The following is a 6829-nucleotide window of genomic DNA, read 5'->3' as shown; positions in this document are numbered from 1 at the left end:
GCAAATCACATATCTGATGAATGACTCATTTCCAGAATATGTAAAGAACCCTCAAAACTCAATAGGAAGAAAGGAAACAATTTTGGGGAGAAAAAAACAACCAAGCAAAATATTTGAACAGATATTTCACCAAAAAATATATTTATAGATAGGAAACAAGCATTATTAACTATCCGGAAAATACAAATTAAAACCAAATAAGATTCCACTTCATACCCAAAAGAATGTCTAAAGTTAAAAAGACTGACCACATCAAGTGTGTGAGGATGCGGAAAAAATTGATGCTCTCATACATGGCCAGTGGGAACATAAAATGTATAACCACTTTGGAACACAGTTTGGCAGTTTCTTAAAAGTAAGCGTATGCTCACTAGATAAGTCAGTCATTCAACTTATAGGTATTTACCTCCAAAGAAGTGAAAGTATATGTCCTGCTAATATTTGTAAAAAATGTTTGTAGAAGACTTATTTGTAATAGCGTGAAGCTGGAAACAACTCTATGTTCAACAGGTGAAGATATTAAAAGAAAGTGATATATCCATACAGTGGAATACTGTGCATCAATAAAAAGGAATGAACTCTGATACATGCAAAAAATGGGTGAATATTAAAATAATTTTTTGCTGAGTAGAAGGCAGGCAAAAATTAGTACATATTGTATGAGTCCATTTATATAATTCTAGACAATGCAAACTAATCTGTATTGATAGAAAGCAGATCAGTGGTTGCCTGGGCTATGGGTTGGGGTCAGGGAGGGACAAAAGGGAAGGATTACAAAGGGGCATGAAGAAAAATTTGGGGGAGCTCTAATGGTGATGTCAGCAAGATGGCTGAATAAGATCTCCCTTTCTTGTACTCCCTCCTCAACAACCACCATTTGATATCCATCCATGAGCAAAAGTGCCTTTGTGGAAACTACAGGATTCAGTTAGGAGATTGTGAAACGCCTGTGCAGTCCAAGAATTAGGAGAGCTGTTTGGGAGGACAGGCCTGTATCCAGGCAGCTGACCTATCTACTGTAGTTCCAGCCCTAGACCCAAAAGAGCTTCATACTCCTAAGACTTAGGTACAGCCTTGTTTGGCTTTGGTTCTGCTACCAGCACCATACATCACAGGATCTGGAGGGCACTTGCCTACTTGTGGGTCAAGTAATAGACATACAGACCTCAGTCTAGGCTGTGGACCCTGAAGTAGCCCTTGAACTGGCTTCTGTCTCTCTTAGCCACAGTCCAGGAGATCCTGGAGAACACTGATTTAGGCAATCACGCACAGATGAGAGAGTCTTTGTGGAAGTCCAAGCATCCAGCAGATAAGATCCAGCACACCACTGGAGCCCAAACATACAAAATTCAAGACTGAATGCACTGGTGACAGTAAGAGGAATGCTTTGACTCTACCTGCATCAACCTTCCCACAAGGCAGCCCAGCTCAGTACTAAGAGAGCCCTTCTCAGCTCATGATTTCTCCCATAGGAGAAAGTAAAAGCATGTGAATGAACACCTGACTTTCCTACCTGTTCAGGATGTTGCCCAAAAGGCCCATTTCTCTCTAATCACAATCCAGAGTACTGAGTCATGAGCTGCATGATGGGGGTGGGGTTGGAGGGGTGAGGGGATAGAGGTGGTGCGTAGCTGGGAGAATAGCAGCCAGGACTCAGAATGACTGTGCGTAAGGGACACAGATCCTCTAACCCTGACATGGACTCCATTGGGAGGCTTGCCCATGAGCCACTGGGGATGCCTTGCATGCGGATCCCCCTCAATATTGCCCACAGGTACCCCCAGCACTCTATGTGCCTCACCCACACAAACTCCCACCCCATGGCCAGCTCCCTGTGTACACTCCCAATGACAGGGAGAGGGAGCTTTTGCAGACAGCTAGTGAGCACACGCAGAAAGCCCAAATCTGTAAGCCTGGGAGAGACCACAAACTTGAGAATTTAGTACCTCCTTTGGGAAAGCAAAAGGGAAGCTATCAGCACTTGACCTGGTGCTTTGCAGGACCCAGATAAGGCATAGGAGTTTAAGAATTCTGCCACATGGGGCGCCTGGGTGGCTCAGATGGTTAAGCGTCTGCCTTCGGCTCAGGTCATGATCCCAGGGTCCTGGGATCAAGTCCCACATCGGGCTCCCAGCTCAGCGGGGAGCCTGCTTCTCCCTCTGACCCTCTCCCCTCTCATGCTGTTTCTCTCTTGCTCGCTCTCTAAAAAATAAATAAAATCTTTAAAAAAAAAAAAAAGAATTCTGCCACAAGAGGAAGCAAAAGGCATGAAGCAGGCATATTCATAGAAGGTCTGAGAAAGCCTCAGAAGCCCTAGCAGGACTGATGGGAGGTATCGCTCTTCCAGTCAGTCAGGAAAAGACTGGAGAAGGTGACTGCTACACAAATGTAAAGATAGCAACGTGAGACTTCAAGAAACATGAAAAATCAAGGAAACATGACATCACCAAAGGATCACAATTTCTTTTTATTTTTAATTTTTTAAAGATGACTTATTTATTTGAGAGAGAGAGAGTAAGCAGGGGGAGAGGCAGAGGGAGAGAATCCTAAGGAGACTCAAAGCTGAGCATGGAGCTTGATGCAGGGCTTTATCTCACAACCCCGAGACCATGACCCGAGCCAAAATCAAGAGTTGGACACTCAATTGAATGAGTCACCCAGGCACCCCCCCCCTTTTTAAAAGTAGGCTCCATGCCCAGCATGAAGCCCAATGCAGGGCTTGAGCCCACAACCCTGAGATCAAGACCTGAGCTGAGATCAAGAGTTGGGCACTTAACCGACACAGCCACCCAAGCGCCCCTCAAAACAATTTTTCAGTAATCAACCCCAAAGACATGAAGCTCTGTGATTTACCTGGTAAAGAATTCAAAATAACTGTTTTAAGGAAGCTCAATGAACCAACAGAAAACACAGGGACAATTCAATGAAATTAAGAAAACAGTACATGAACAAAATGAAAAGTGTACCAAACAGATAGAAATCATAAAAAAAGAACCAAACAGAAGCACTGGAGCTGAAGAATACAATGAATGGAGTGGGGGGAAAAAATGCAACAGAGAACATCAACAACAGAATGGAGCAGAGGCTGCTGGGAAGATGGTGGAGTAGGAGGACGCCGGGCTCACCTTGGGCAGTGTGGCCACCTAGAGAACACCCACATCAGCATAAATAACCCAGAAAGCAACCCGAAGCCTGGCAGAAGAGACTCTGTGCAGCTGGGCATAGACAAGAGGCCACAGCACAGTGGATCTACCCCCTCCGATAATGCTCTTGGCAAGATCCCATCAAAGCAGTGCCCCAAGCCTGGCAGTGTGCAAGCAGCCCTCACAAGGGCCAGCACCATTCCAAAGGGAGTCCTGCTCCAGGGACAGGGAAGATAACTACACACCAGTTTGACTGCAACCCCAGCAGTGAGCGGGGGCAGGCAGCTGGTCTGACTGCAGACCCCACCCACCAATAAAAGCTTCTCAGGGCACAGCACAGGGAAAGTGCCCTGCAGTTTGGTGCTACTGCATCTCTGGCAAACATCTGGTCTGACTCAACTCAAGCCCAAGGCAGCCCCTAACTGGCCCTCTAACACTGCAGGCACCAGACTCTGCCCACAACAGGCAGAGAGCCACCGCAGGCTGGACTGAAGGCAAACACAGCTCCGCCACAACGGCAGGACACCCCTGCAGCAACACACATAGGAGACACCCCTGAAGACCATTTTCTGGTGAAAAGGAGACATTGCACTGGGGGGCGCTGCAGGACCTCTTCTTCATAAAGCCGCTACCTTCGAGTGTGGGAGACATAGCTGACTTTCCCAACACTTAGAAACAGACACGGCAATAGACAGAATGAGGAGACAGCGGAATATGTCCTAAATGAAAGAGCAGAACAAAATCATAGCAAGAGACCTAAACAAAATGGAGATAATATGTCTGACAGCAAATTTAAAGTAATGCTCATAAAGATACTCACTAAAATTGAGAAAGGAGTGCAGGACCTCCATGAGAACCTCCACAAAAAGATAGGAGATCTAAAAAAGAACCAATTAGAGATCATGAACTCACTAAATGAAATGAAATTAAAAATAGACTGCCTGGAATAAATAACAAAAAAGAGGAAGAAGCAGATAACATGGCTGCTTCCATGCTGGGCTCTCTGCTGTGGACTGTCTGGCAGGTGGTTCCTTCATCACCTTCAGGCCAAGTTCAAGGTTATTAGGTAGACTGGAAAATGTTGCCTGATGTGAAGAGACGAAAAATGGCCTATGAATATGCATATGAGAGGCTACAGATCAATTTACTCAGGAAGAATACCATTTTGCCAAAAGATCTTCAGCAAGTGGCTGATGGAGAAATTGCTGCCCTTCCCTGGGATACCTGTCCTGTTAGAATCTGAAATCAGTGTGTTATGACGTCCTGTCCACGTGGTGTGAAGCGGCACTGGAGGCTTAGTTGTATTGTCTTCCATCACTTAGCAGACCATGGGCAGCTGTTGGGGGTCCAGCAAGCAATATGGTGACCCACTCCGGAACCTACTGAGCAGGAAAACCAGTTCTGGCAAGAAGAGGCTTCTCTAATAGACGAACACCTAGTTTTATAGGGGTCAGTATGGGAGTCTAGTCTACCTGATGCTGCCTGTAGTTAAATTACTTTTTAATTTTAAATTAAGAAATTTAGAAGTTTCATTCTGTCAGTGAATTCTGGCTATCTGTGAATTATCTCTTCTCTTGGACTTAAAAATGAACCATACTGGGGCGCGCCTGGGTGGCTCAGTTGTTAAGCATCTGCCTTCAGCTCAGGTCATGATCCCAGGTCCTGGGATCGAGCCCTGCATTGGGCTCCCTGCTCCACGGGAAGCCTGCTTCTCCCTCTCACACTCCCCCTGCTGTGTTCCCTCCCTTGCTGTGTCTCTCTCTGTCAAATAAATAAATAAAATCTTAAAAAAAAAAAATGAACCATACTGTTTCCATACATAGTACAAGGAGTAGAGTAATAAAAAATATTCTGTGAAAATTTAAAAAAAAAAAAAAGAGGAAACAGAAGAACATATCAGTAACCTGGAGGACAGAGTAATGGAAAGTAATCAAGCTGAGCAGATGAGAGGGGGAGAAAATACACAAAATGAGAATAGACCCAGGGAACTCAGTGACATTGTCAAGCATAACAGTTGCATGATAGGGATCCCAGAAGGAGAAGAAAGAGAAAAGGGGGCAGAAGATTTATTTGAAGAAATAATAGCTGAAAACTTCCTGAATCTGGGGAAGGAAAGAGAAATTCAGATCCGGGAGGCACAGAGAGCCCACCAACCCAAGGAGGTCTGCACCAAGACAGAAAGTAAATAAGATGGCCAAAAGTAGTGATAAAGAGAGAATTTTAAAAGCAGCAAGAAAAAGGAGAGCAATTATATACAAGGGAAACCCCCTAAAGCTATCAATGGATTTTTCAGCAGAAACTTTGTAGGCCAGAAGAAAGTGGCACAGTATTTTCAAAGTACTAAAAGGGAAAAAAATCTGCAGCCAAGAATACTCTATCCAGTAAGGCTTTCATTCAGAATAGAAGGAGAGATAGAGTTTCCTAGAAAAACAAAAGTTAAAGTTATTCATGGCCAGAAGCGAAACCAAACATGTCCCCATCACACACAATTCCATCAACCTGTGGGTCTCAAATCCACAGTCCAGCCGCCCTCCTGCCCAAGTCAGCACGCACTGCCTGCCACCTGCTCAATGCCAAGTCAACATGTCTTCACCTCAGATCGACAAGGACTAAAACTGACACTCGTCCCCTCAAATTCCAGCCCCTGTGCTCAAGTTTATTCACAAAAGTGGGCATAATTATAACAGCAGAATGAAGCAACCCAAATAGTGACACTAATGCTGTGGAATATATACTGGTTAAAAGAAGTGTGCTAGGCTGAGAACATCTCAACAAGCACATCAAAGAACAATACAAACAACATGATTCTCGTTACTAAAAGAAACAAACCTGGAAAAATAAAACAAGATGACATCAGAGAGGGAAACAAACCATAAGAGACTCTTAATCATAGGAAACAAACTGAGGGTTGCTGGAGGGGCATGGGGTAGGTGGATGGGATACTTGGATGATGGGCATTAAGGAGGGCACATGATGTACTGAGCACTAGGTGTTATATGCAACTGATGAATCACTGAACTCTATGTCTGAAACTAGTAATACACTAGATGTTAATTAATTGAATTTAAATTAATAAAAAGACACCCCCCCCCTGAAAAAAACAACAGAATGGATCAAGCAGAAGAAAGAATCCATGAAGCGGAAGACAAGATGTTTGAAATTATCCAGTCCGAGGAGAACAAAGAAAAAAGAATGAAAAAGATTGAAGAAAGCCTACACAAACTATAAGATACCATCAAAAGAAGTGGCCTGCGAGTTACTGAAGGCACAGAAGGAGAAGAGAGGGAGAAGAGAGGGAGAAGGGGGCAGAAGTCTTATTTAAAGAAATAATGGCCAAGAACTTCTCAAATCTGGGGCGAGATTTGGCCATCCAAGTTCATGAAGCTTATAGGTCTCCCTAAGAATTCAATTAAAAAAGATCTCCAAGACACAGTGTAATAAAACTGTCAAAAATTGAAGACAAAGAAAATAGCTTAAAAGTGGCAGGAAAAAAAGAAGCTTGTCTCTTACAAGGGAACCCCTATAAGTTGATCAGCCAATTTCTCAACAGAAATCTTAGAATAGCAAGTGGGAGGATATATTCAAAGAGCTGAAAGAAAAAAACAACTGCCATCCAAGAATACTTTATCCAGCAAAGTCATCCTTTAGAAATGAAGGAGATAAAGACTTTCCCAGACAAACAAAAA

At 43.8% G+C, this 6829-nt stretch overlaps 1 pseudogene; it reads left to right on the top strand.

Moving 5' to 3' along the window:
- Nucleotides 1-4122: 4122 nt before the first annotated feature.
- LOC110580144 lies at nt 4123-4509 on the top strand (annotated as a pseudogene).
- Nucleotides 4510-6829: the final 2320 nt, after the last annotated feature.

This window comes from Neomonachus schauinslandi, chromosome 12 (genome assembly GCF_002201575.2).
Source record: "Neomonachus schauinslandi chromosome 12, ASM220157v2, whole genome shotgun sequence".
Lineage (NCBI taxonomy): Eukaryota > Metazoa > Chordata > Mammalia > Carnivora > Phocidae > Neomonachus > Neomonachus schauinslandi.
The sequence above is the reverse complement of the archived record's forward strand: the minus strand, read 5'-3'. Positions and strand labels throughout refer to the sequence as shown.